This window comes from Phacochoerus africanus, chromosome 2 (assembly GCF_016906955.1).
Source record: "Phacochoerus africanus isolate WHEZ1 chromosome 2, ROS_Pafr_v1, whole genome shotgun sequence".
Lineage (NCBI taxonomy): Eukaryota > Metazoa > Chordata > Mammalia > Artiodactyla > Suidae > Phacochoerus > Phacochoerus africanus.
Window position 1 is genome coordinate 129,403,951 of NC_062545.1, and position 12,913 is coordinate 129,416,863.

The 12,913-nt window shown below is 41.3% G+C and overlaps 1 protein-coding gene across 3 annotated transcripts in view; it reads left to right on the top strand.

Moving 5' to 3' along the window:
* Positions 1-12,913, top strand: part of FRMD5 (FERM domain containing 5) — a 331,187-nt gene that overhangs the window by 168,005 nt on the left and 150,269 nt on the right. The gene's annotated exons all lie outside the window — the stretch shown is intronic.

Sequence of the window (12,913 nt, forward strand, 5' to 3'; positions counted from 1 at the left end):
GTGCAAGGCATTAGGCTAGGTTGGTGTTTCTAGGTTCAAGGAGATTACTACAGAGCTGAGCTCTGAGGTACAGTTTAATGTAACATCAGTGCTATGAATGATGATAGCAGCAAAGAGACTATACTCTTGTAAGTGAGAAGAAATAGATAATTCCATTGAACTCTCTGTGACAGAGTGACAAATGGCAACAAACCTTGTTCAAGCCCTAATCATGAGCTGAAGAATGACTATATTTCCCAGGGGTGAGATAGTGCTTTGACCCGATGTTAGAGCCAGCTGTTCTCATATTCAGGGTATAATAGCATTGTATTCACATGTCAAAGAGGGTGGATGACAAATACTGTATTTCTCCTTTCTGCTCTGTATTACACTCTAAGTGTCCTTTCTGACCATTCCTGTCTCCATTTTATTTCTCCTCCTTCCATATCACTGTGTGTTGAAGAATAGTCTTTATTACTAGTTTTATTGTCACTGATATTTCTCAGCAAATCATCTGGTTTTCCATGTTGAGCCTGAAGGACATATGTACATGTACATACAAGTATGTTCCTAGATATAGTTAACTTTTTATTCCATTTTCCCATTCTCTTTTTGCCATTTTAAATTGTTTAAACTGTGGCTTATGTGGGTTGAGCAGTCTTTTGGTATGAATCATTTAAGCGTAGTCAGAATACAAGATATACACCAGAGGGGGAAATGAATCTGTCATAACATATTAGCCTTTTCTCTTATGTTAGGAAAGACAGCATGACAGGAGAATGAGTCCTTGCCATAAATGCCATATCAAAACATCTAAGGTTAAATCGAAAAACATCTAGGAAAAATGATGGAATTTGCTAATTATGCAGTAATGCCACTTGTAATCATCTTGGAAGAGAATGATTGTCTTCCTGGACACATCTCACTGTCCAATCCAAGAGAGACTGAATTCTGCCTAACAGGATTTTATAAATTATTGGGTAAGACTACACTTTAAATTGGATTGGATAGTTCGCTAATTTTTTCCCCACTAACCAGTGAGTGTAGGCTTTGAAATAAAGTCTGATTAGTTATAAAGAATTTTATTTTTATTTCCAAATCTGAGCTGTGGTATGAGTTGTGATGTGTCTTGATCATATTTAAGGGGTAGTCAAAGGAAGTATAGTCATCAAAGGAGTCTAAGAATGTTCAGAGGTGGGAGATGGACATAGGGCATGTGTTATTGGGAAGTAAAGGAAGCAAGAGTTTTAAAAAAGCTGTGGTCATTAATGTTGAACGATGCTTAGCAGGTAACATGACGATTGAGATGTGCCTGTTGGATTCAACAAAAGGGAGGTCATTAGTGAAGCTTTTAGTGACATTGTAGGGTAGGGGTCCTCATTAAAAGAGAAGAGTGATGGAGTTCCTGTTGTGGCTCTGTGGTAACAAACCCGGCTAGTATCCATGAGGATTCAGGTTCGGTTCCTGGCCCTGCTTAGTGGATTAAGGATCCAGCGTTGCTGTGAGCTGTAGGGTAGGTCACAGACACAGCTTGGATCTGGCATTGCTGTGGCTTTGGTGTAGGCTGGCAGCTGTAGCTCTGATCTTACCCCTAGCCTGGGAACCTCCATCTGCTTCGAGTGCAGCCCTGAAAAAACAAAAAACAAAAAATACAAGAGTGAATAGAAGAGTCAGGAAGATGATAAGGATACTGACCAGGACTGCTTCTACTCACCATTGTACTAGGAGCCCATGAATACAGCAAAACAAACGAACAAAAAGTGTGAGGCTTAGGAAAAAATGTAATGTTATTCATGCAACGATATGGCTATATGGTTGGTAAGGTTTTTTTTTTGTTTTTTGTTTTACTTTCTACTAGAAAAATCTAAGAGAATCTACAAACTGCAGGGTACAAGAATATATAAAAATCAGAATTTGATTTTTCTTCTAAGCGCTTGGCATGTATTATCTTGTTCACTCCTATTAGTAACTAAGAGGAAATGGAACAATCATCCCCATTCTTTTGGTAAGGAGATTGGAGCACAGAAAGGTTAAGTAACTGGCACAACCACACAGTCATGTGAGTAAGAGGACTTGAGCCCAGGTGGTCCAGCTGAAAGGACCCAGGCTCTTAACCACTACTCTCCACTGTCTTCAAAGACAGTGACAGAACAGCTAAAGAGACTCAGGATACAAGGACAGTTTTTCTTTTTCCTTTTTTTTTAAAAAAATTTAAAGATAGGTGATTGTTGAGTAAGCATATGAGGAATAGAGAAGAGAGGGACCAATTAGTGGAACTTAGGTCTGAAGGAGACAGAAAAAAATGAGATTAAAAAAACTTCAGGACACATTCAACCTTGGAAGAAAGGCTGCCTCCTCTGATACTAGCTCAAGGATGGTTATGTCTGAAACAAACTGCGGAGTCTGGAGTAAGGCATTTCTGGTGTTGTTCTGTCCCATTGACAAGGGCTCTCTGACTGGATGTGATAGGTAATGCTGTATTAGGAGCTCTTCCTTTAATTTTTGTGACATGTGATGCAGTTTCTCTCGCCAGAGGCTTCTCTTAGGTCAGCTCACATTTCTCATTCGGTTCATCCAAGCAGTGCCTTTAGAGAGAGTTTACTACGGGGAAGCTCTGTCAGGAACATGCATGTGACATTTTGGAGCCATTCTGTTTAGTTGCCTTTCAGACAGAATAAAAGCCTCTTGGCTGAAGAATAAAAAGTACCTGACATCACCTCCCTAAGATGCCTCAGAATAGCACAGGGCTGCTCAGGTTTTATGATATATCCACAGAAGGTAGATTTTTCAATATAGGATCAACATTGTTCATTTGGCCGTTGGTTCAAAGGAAAATGTAGTCAAGCCCCAGTCTCTAACAAGAGAAGCATCCGCATGATTGCACATCTCTGATGGTGTAGACCCTAAGGTGTCTCCAAATTCTGTTACTCCTGTGGTGCACTGACAACATGAGTAGGCAGATAATAATCAACAGACATTCTTTGGATAAGAAAGTAAAATATCCTTTAGGAGGTAAAACACGTTTTGACACCTTCAAACAAATGCCAGAAGAATTTGGCAAAAGACATTCTAGCAAATGCCAGAGTCTCAGTCAGCCAGGAGGCTGTGTGCTTGGCTCATAGCCGGTCAGGCACGTGCAAAGACTAAAGGGGTACTTCTTTACAACATCCGAGTAGCACTTAGGATAGTGTTCCAGATGTCTGTGTTCAAAATTTGAATTCAGACCAAGCCTAAGTGGTTTACAGCCTATTCCATGGTTGATTTCACTGCTTACTGATTATAAATTCCTTAAGAGTCTCTATGGCCTGTTGTCAGCATGCCATGGCAAGACAATAAAGTTTTAAAACTGTGGATTTATGTAGAGTATCTTCTGGGTATGGGTACCGTATCTTGCAACTCAGCCAGCCCCAGAAGAGCCACCTGTGACAGCATGTTTGCAGGCACTTTTGGTCTTGGACTGAAGTCTGGAACCTGTTGCATGTGCTGGGAGGAATTCAGCAGTTACCGATGTAGGGCAAGGTCTTTGGCAAATGTAGGAATGGACAAAAGGAGGATTCTAACATGAAACAGTACTAGGATAAGCCAGCAGAAATGGAGACTCTTTGAGTAAGCAACATTCAGAGTGTCAGGGAATCATCCTCAGGACCTGAGGTCACCAAAGGAAGGGGTAGATGCTCAAGTGGTTGAGGGGGAGATACAGTTCTTTAACCTGGGTACCAGGAAAATAGACTCCTAATTATAAGCAACCAATCACTAGGTTAGAGCTAGACTGAGCCTGAGAACAGAACTCATCAGTATTGAACTAGGGCTTCTTAAATATCTTCCCCCTCAGCTCCCAAGTTTCAGACAGTTCCAAAGCCTAGAGAAAGAGCTAAATCTGAAATATCTGAAGTCTCTGAGGATTTGGTGTGAAGGGTGAGGCTGGGGTGGAGGGACGGGGAATTAGGCAAGCCCTACATTTCCCAGCCCAAACAATGCCAAGTAAGGGGAGAATATTTTCTCTGAGATAGACAGACATTAACTCCCAAAGGAGTAAGAAAGGGAACAGGGTTTTCTCTCTATGGTCCCTTACTGCAAAATTGATACAGAAACAGGTGCTAATGCAGGTGGTAAATGAGGGGAATGTGACACAGCTTACTGGTCTGTAGACATCCGTAAACTTGAGCCTAGGCCAGGTGGGCCTTTGAGGAAAACAGAGACATTATTTGGTCAGGATAACAAAGCATTAAGTAATTAGATTATTCTAACTGGCAGGCCTTAGAAACTAAATCATTTTGCTGAAAAAGTAAGGTTGAATGAACAGTAGTCATCCCTGTGTGACTGGCAACCTTTAAGATCCTATTGTAGCAAATTATGTCACTGTTCTTTTCATGTAAACCAGACTCAGACGCCTACCTGAAGTCTTCATTGACTTTTGATTATCAAAATTGGGATCTTCTTCATGCCCAGACCATTGCCAAGGAAGCAAGAGTAACAACTTCAACTCTACAGTCTGGCTAAATTCCAGAACCCAGTGGTACCAGGCAAACTCCTGGAATCTTTCTGACCACCAGTCTGAGAGATGCTGTGTCTGTCGCCAGTTGTGCTTTCTATATGTTGTGTTTTCTGTGGCCTGTATGTTGTGGGTGCTGCATGGGAAAATACATACTCTAGATCAAGAGGGTATGAATGAGTCATAATCAACATTTACTGAACACTGATTTGATATCAGACACTGTGCAAACATGAATAACCTTGAATTTTTGTAAATCTTTAGGGACAAACTATTTTCCCTATTTTATAAAATCATAAAATAGGGAAAGCTAGGCTTAGATCAAACAACTTGCCCAAAGTCACCAAGTTAATAAAAGAGCCAGAGTTTGAACTCAAGGAGTTTGACTGCAATGCCTGTGATTTTGATTGTTATATTCTATTGCCTTTTCTCTTTCCATTTTTGAAATTAAGTCTGAAATAAAATCATTTTTAAAATACTAGAAATGTTTACCTATGTAGTTTCCTGAGGGGAAAAAAACCTTACAAAGGAAAAGAAAATTATGGTATAAATGAAAGCCTCTATTGAATATGCACAATGCAAATTATAACACATGTAATATTAAGCATAGAGCTCAGTAATGCCCTATTAAGAAAGAGGCTTGTGTAAAAACTGTCATTTGTGACATTTATTGAGACTCCTCCTAGAAGAGAATTTGTCCTTTATCATCAGTTTGTAAAGCTTTAGTAGTCTATTTTCCAGCTTGTTGGAATATTTAAAAGGTTTCCAGAGGACCTAGTCAGTACACAGCCTGCTTCTGGCTGTATAATCTATAGAATAGGAACAGAATAAAAGAGAGTTTTCTTAAATTAAAAACAGAAGAAGATGTCCATGTCTTTAGTTTTTTCCAATATCTTTGTAACATTCATTTAAAGTTATGGCAGAAGAAGGTGGACAGTGATTGAGGAATGCTATAGAAATAGCCATCAAACCCCAGATTACACTAAGTACAATAAAAGAGCATTAGGGAGTTTTCTGATGGCCTAGGGGGTTGAGGCTCCTGCGTGGCTCTGGTTGCTGCTGTGAGGTATAGGTTCAATCCTTGGCCTAGGAATTCCTACATACTGCCTGTGTGGCAAAAAAGAAAAAACAAACAAACAAAAAACCAAGAGAAAGCCTTAAATAAACATTGCAGCTCTCATTTAAAAAAAAAAAAAAAGAGCATTAACATTATTGATTTTGGTTTTATATTTTCATAGGGAAATAATGGAATAGCTGTAATATTCAGGGGTTTTTCCCCCCCTGTGGATGAGAGGCCCGGGACAAACTTTATGCTCTAGCTCATTTCAAGGAATTCAAAGACAACCTTCATTTGCACTACCATGCATAACTGCTTTTGTCAGCTAGGACAGGTAGTTCGCGTGGGTCTGTCCGTCAGGTGGGCAGGGCCCAGAGCTCTGCTCACAGGGCTGTGGAACATGTGGGTGTCTAATCACCCTGCCAGGCCTTCTGATTAGGACACTCAGTCAGACTAACAACCCTCCTGCATACTCAGGGCTTCTCCTTCCTTCCCTGTTTACATTGGCCCCTTTTGGTAAACTTGCAGTAAGAAAGCTATTGTTGTTTCAACAGAGAATAGATTTCTCCCTCTTTAGTTCCAAAGGCCTTTCTTTTCTCTCCAGCCCAGCTCAGACTTCAGACTTCACATTCATTTGTTCAGTATACCTCTTCCAGCCCTTCTGTCCCTCTCCCTTCCAAGTAAGCTCAAGTGTCACTGTACAAGGACTGCAGAACCTCCCTCAGACTCTCTACTGAGTCAGCTTCCTCCTTTACCTCCTTTTTGGGTGGGGGGTAGGGTGGGGTACTGGAGTGGGATCCGTGGCGTGGCTCAGCTTTGCTAAAAGGCAGAGTTGCCTGTGATTTAGCATTAGACTAGGAAGGTTTAGGAAGTGCGATATGACTGCTTTTTCCCAGCATAGGGTTTTGTTACCACAAAACTTGAGCATAAAGCATAGAGGGAGCTGGAAACTTCACTGAGCTCATCTGTGTTTGCTTCACTCATCCAGGGCTTGGGAGTCATTAACACATTAAACATTTCTATAAAGCAGTGCTACATTAGATCAAAAATCATATCATTAACACTTGTTTTTCAGCTGTACCTTATACTGTGGCTCAAGGAGAAGTAAATATAAAATGGACAATTAGTAGAGGGCAGAATGAAGCGGCTTTATGATTCTGCTCTTTTTCATACCCCACATGTAGGATTTTGTTCTGCAAATCTTATCATAACACCAATTTTCTCTATCCCCCTTCTCTTAGCACCCCCCAAGTTTAACAAAAACCAATTTCATGTGATGATTTTTTTTAAAAAATTAATGTTGTGGGAGTTCCCGTCGTGGCTGAGTGGTTAACGAATCCAACTAGGAACCACGAGGTTGCGGGTTTGGTCCCTGGCCTTGCTCAGTGGGTTGAGGATCCGGCGTTGCCGTGAGCTGTGGTGTAGGTTGCAGATGCGGCTCGGATCCCATGTTGCTGTGGCTCTGGTGTAGGCTGGTGGCTATAGCTCCGATTTGACCCCTGGCCTGGGAACCTCCAAATGCCATGGGAGTGGCCAAAGAAATGGCAAAAATACAAATAAATAAATAAATATAAAAATTAATGTTGCAATGATCACACATTTTCATTCTCATTTAGTCTGTCTAATATTATGCCAGGAATTCTAGTAAGTAGTACACACAACAAACATCAGCTATCACTTTTTTTTGTTTCCTGTATTCAGAACTCCCTGAGATCAGGCTACTAAGGCAGAGTATTCATGACTCATTCATCCATTTATTCATTCATTACAAAAAACATTGGTGGCTAGAGTACAAAAATGAATAGCACATAGTCCATGCTTTTAAAGAATTTATAATCCTAAGGAGCCTTTTCATTCATTAATTCTTTCAGTGCTTGCTGATCATGAGGTGTCCTCACTTGCAGAACGCCCTGGCTATGCATCAGAATGACCTGCATAGCTTTTAAAAATTAGTATTGCTTGGGCCCCACCCACACCTCCTGAGTCAGAATTGCCAGGGATCTGTTCTATTTTGAAGCTTCATGAGTGATTCTGCTGTACAGCTAGGGTGCTAAGTGTAGTTCATTACAAAAGTTCATTGTTTCAGTCAGCACACATCTCTACCTCAATCCTGTATAACCTTGTATTTTATTTACCATGTTTTCTCTGTCATTCCTTGTGGTGTTCTGTTTATGAATCCTAGCTACTCTGATGCCCACAGGCTTGGCAGCTCCAACAATGAAGTTATCTTGGAGCAGGTAAAATCAAGTTGCCACTAATGCCAAAGTTAGTTTATTGGTTCAAACATCACCCATTCTGGTTCAGTAACACTCACTGGTTTCCTATTGTGACTGCAAGGTTGAAATCCTGCCCCACTATTCATGGTTTTTTTTCTTGAGGCAAAAGGATGTAGTAGGCAATCCAGAGGGCTTTGAAATGAGGAACCAGATTAAATTAAATATGGTAGTATGAACCATGTCGTAAAGATTGCAAGCTTGTTTTAGGAATGAAGCTGGGACCATGTTGATACCAAGAAGAAACTGACATTGTCTTCTTAATTCAGGCTGCTTGGCTAACCACAGCAGTTACCAGTTGATCGATTTCCTCTCACTAATGGCCTCTCATTCATTCTCTCATTCAGTGAATATTTGTTGAATACTTAAATTAGACACTGTGTTAGTCTGTGGATATAGTGGTGAACAAAATAGAAGTGGCTCAGCTAATTTCTTTGAGCCTTCCTAGGAGAAAATTTAGCTTATTTTGTCAGTATCACAATGGCCTTTGTCCTGAGCTTTCACCCACTGATTAGCTGGGGAGACAAATTACCTAAATATCCAATCTGGTTGAAAGCTTTAACTGATGCAATAATTCAAATAGCCCCTTGAGGTAGCAACAGAAATAACAGGCCTCTCGGTCTCTGGGTCTCGAGGGCAATGTCCCTCATCCACCTGAGTGCTGCAGCTTGCTGTGCTGGCATTATAGCTGAAATACGGCTCCAGGCTGCCTGATAAGAACCCAGTAGCACTCTGGCTGGCTGTGCCGCCCCTTGGCTTCTACTGGTTGTACACACCTGAGTCTGTGCTGCATCTGCTGTCCACTTCTCCTCTTGTAATCTCTCAGGGTCTGTGCCTTATGGGACTGCTGGGATCTCAGGATACCTAAACCTCAAGCTCTTCTCTGCCAGCCCTGCAGCAACACTGAGTCACTGTGTCTGTGCCCCACATGGTGGTGGTGGCCACCTGAGAGTCGATCTTGGCCTAGAGTCTCAAACAAATGAGAAGAGCGAGCAGGCTCTCAGTCATTGGTTTCATTCTCATTTAACAGGCTCTATAGGCTGAGGAAATCAGAGCTGTTTCGCTACCCTCCCCTTCACCCCTCACCAACCCCTCATCTCCCAAAGTCTGAAAAGACTGGGCTTTCTGTTTTAGATCCTCATCCTTCCATAGACCTAGTGTGGCCGAAGAGCTGGATGGAGTATCTTCTCCACATTCTTTTTTGGTGTAGGCTTGTCGGTCGATATAGCAAAAGGAGAGGTGAAGGATAGTGGAAAATCTCTCAAGACATCTTGACTTGCCAGGCTGCCATCTTCAGGCATGTGGTACATTCTGTTGCTGTTACGCAACTGTTCATTCTGTCTTCCTGTTGCCATGTGACTTGCAACACCTCCCATGAGAGGAGTACACATCCTTGTCTCATTGCTGTGGGGCTGAGACAAGTGATTTTCTTTGGTCAGTGGCATGTGAGCAGATGTGATAGAGATCACATCTGAGCAGAAGCTTTGAGCATCAGTGCAGCTTTCCACCTACCCCCTTGTTCTTGTTCTGTTCCTTATGCTGTGAGGATGCCATAACCGGAACAGGGGCCTCTTCTTCAGCCTGGTTCACAGAATGAGCTGACACTGGCCTGTGGCCAAGCTGTTCTGTAAGAATAAAATTTCATTGCTCTAAACCATGCACATTTGGGGTTATTTGTTACTATAGCAAAGCTGACTAGTATATTCCATAATGTTTTGCATGTCAACAGCCAAATGTCACTTCCTTCTTTCTATATATTCCGTCTCTAATAAATGGTAATCTCTTAAGCAAATGGATACCTTGAGCTAGATAGGGTGAAAGTTATGTATTCAGAAAGGCAAAAGAATAAAGCATTTTAATTCTCTTCAAAAATATGGCCATGTTGCATAAAGAGAGGAATTTCATATGGAAAACAGACTGATTTTTTTGGTTTCGTTTGTTTTTGATTTGTGTGTGTTTTGCTTTGGGGTTGTTTGCTCTGAAAGAATGAAGTAATTGCCATTGTGTAAACAGATGGTGGTGTATGCTGTGCCTACAGTGCATCCAGGTGAAAATTAGAAAGTGGTTATTAAAGGATAGAAAGTAACATTTTGAGGTTATGGTATTGTTACAGAGGCATAATATGGAGAAGAGGGTGCTAACCTCATAGAAGGACAGATTAAATTCTTGGTTGTGATCTCAGCGTCTTGGTGCATAGTTTGTGACTAACCACAGGATCCTTCTGTCCTCAGGCAAGTGATAGAGCTCAAATCGCAACAAACAGCAAGCATTCTTCTTGCTATTTTTCGTTCTATTGTATGTTAGAAATTTGCAAGTAGGTAAGATTTATTTAGTGGTGAATAACACCTGCTGTTTATTTACCTATGCCAGAGGCAAACAAAAGAATTGGAAGACCATGAAGAAAGAACTCTTGGTCCCACAGTGATTATTTTAGCTACATCTGTGTGCACATGGTAATCACCACGAATAGATAAATTTTGGAAAAGGTAGAAAAATGGTGTCACTTTTCTTTTTAGAAATGCCTAGAGTTCTGCTGGATTTGAGTGATTGGAATTTCCCTGCTACAGCGGTTCTTTTCTGGTTTTGTGTATAGAACTGCCCACCATTTTCTTTTTTCAGAAAAGCATTTTGTCATACTTAAACCTGGTATTTTCAAAGGAAAAAAAAAAGTGAAACTGAGCAGGGCCTGATGGGGTGGGGCACTCCTGGGTACAAAAGCCCCTCTCTGTCCCCTGTTTCTTGTTTGGAGGAAAAAAAAGGCTTTAGTCTCCTAGGCCTTCTCCTGGTCTCAAAGAACATATTCAAGCAGTTAATAAGAGAGTCAGAGGACTCTGAGTTCTTCCTGAAGAATATAGATAATAATCTGATGCATATCTTCAAGTTGTTCTGTAGAAACTAAGACCCCCCCACCCAGGTGGAGGATGGTGACTGCATGCTGACCCCAAGCTGGTAGACCCCAGACTGATTAGAACCAGAAGGCTGAGGTTCTTGAGACATCACCCTGTTACCTCATCAGAAGAAAGTCACACCCCCTGCAGCCCTTACCCCAAACTTTGCCTTTGAAAAACTTCCATTGGGGAGTTTGAATCTTCTGAACACAAGCCACCTGTTCTGTTCTCTTTGCCTGGCCCTTGCAATAAACTTTTCCCTGCTCCAGACTCCAGCATTTCTGTCTCTTTGGTCTTGCTGTGCATCACGCACATTGAATGTGAGGTTGACAACAAGAATAACAGTTCTACTATTATTGCAGTCTAAGTTCAGTTACTTTGTTGTGATGGATAAAGTTTATAGCTGGATTTGATAACCGATTTGTAGGTCAGTTCTCTTGTGAGTAAATAAATTATAAGCTGTTAAGAATAACATAAACCCTGATTTTAAAGCAATCAACTCTATACTTATGAATTTGGAAAGAAAAACTAGATAGAACATGAGAAATACAGTAATAGATATTTTAGTACAGTCAAATGCTATTTTGAATTATAAGTAGATAAAGTGAATAGTAGGTGGAACACATTTTGTTCAAGATAAAATATACTAGGGTTCCTTGGCGTACCAGGTTAAGGATCCAGTGTTGTCACTGTAGCAGCTCAGATTGCTGCCATGGCATGGGTTCAATCCCTGGCCTGAAAAATTCCACATGTCATGAGATAGATAGATAGATAGATATACGTACATACATATGCATATACAAATACATACACAAAATACAATGAAATCTATTTCATTCAAAGAAAATTAAGCTGACGATGATTTATGGGCCTCTATAAGCAAAGGCAATGAGAAAAGGCTGCATTGTTTTCTGGATCAGATTTCACCACTCACATTGTTTAAGGAAAAAAATCATACCTGGCTGATGGCCTGAAAGTAAGTGAGTAGTCACCAAACCTGGCTCTGAGAGCAGCAGGCCCCTCTCCTGTCACTCATTTGGCATCTCCATCTATTTGCTTTCTTTATACCAGTCAAATGTCCTATGTTCTATTCTCTTAATATACCTTTCTCTGAGTACTTCTACTGAGTCTTGTGCACCAAACTTTATTCCCAAGCCAACAGTATTCCATATTTATATTCAGAATATTAATTAAGTCAGTGAGTTACCTTTTAGTGCCTAGAATACTCAGATAACCAGAAAAATGAATGCTCACTTCCTAAGTCTGACTTACTCAGTTGTCCCTGTACATTGGCAGCCTGGAGATAGATATATCTAATCTCCACACCTCTGCTTTGTTTTCTTGAATATCCTTCTCCTTCATTTCTGTCTTCCTCCAAGGACCATTCAAATACCATTCCTCGGAGTTCCTTTCATGGCTCAGTGGTTAGCAAACCTGACTAGTATCCATGAGGATGTGGGTTTGATCCCTGGCCTCACTCAGTGGGTTATGGATCTGGTGTTGCCATGAGCTGTGGTTGTAAGTCTCAGATGCAGCTGAGATCCCGTGTTGCTATGGCTGTGGCATAAAGCAGTGTCTGCAGCTCTGATTCAACCCTTAGCCTGGGAACCTCCATATGCTGCAGGTATGGTCCTAAAAAGACAAAAAATAAAATAAAAATTCAAATACCATTCTTCTTTGAAGCCTTCTCACTCCCTCTGGACCCCAACTGGATGTTAGAACTCTAATCTTTGCATTCTGATAGCACTGAAGTTTTTTTTTTTTTTTGTCTTTTTAGGGCCGTATCCGCAGCATATGGAGGTTCCCAGGCTACAGCTCTATTCAGAGCTGTAGCTGCCGGCCTACACCACAGTCACTGAAACACCAGATCTGAGCCGCATCTGTGACCTACACCACAGTTCACGGCAACGCCGGATCCTTAACCCATTGATTGAACCTGATACCTCATAATTCCTAGTTGGATTCGTTTCTGCTGCGCCATGACAGGAACTCCGATAGCACTGAATTTTTGTTTTTCTCATAGGGAGGGTTTTTTTGTTTGTTTGTTTTTTGTTTTTTTGGCATTTCTTGGGCCTCTCCCTCGGCATATGGAGGTTCCCAGGCTAGGGTCTGGGTCGAATCAGAGCCATAGCTGCTGGCCTATGCCAGAGCCACAGCAATGCAGGATCGGAGCCGCATCTGCAATCTACACCACAGCTCACAGCAACGCCAGATCCGTAACCCA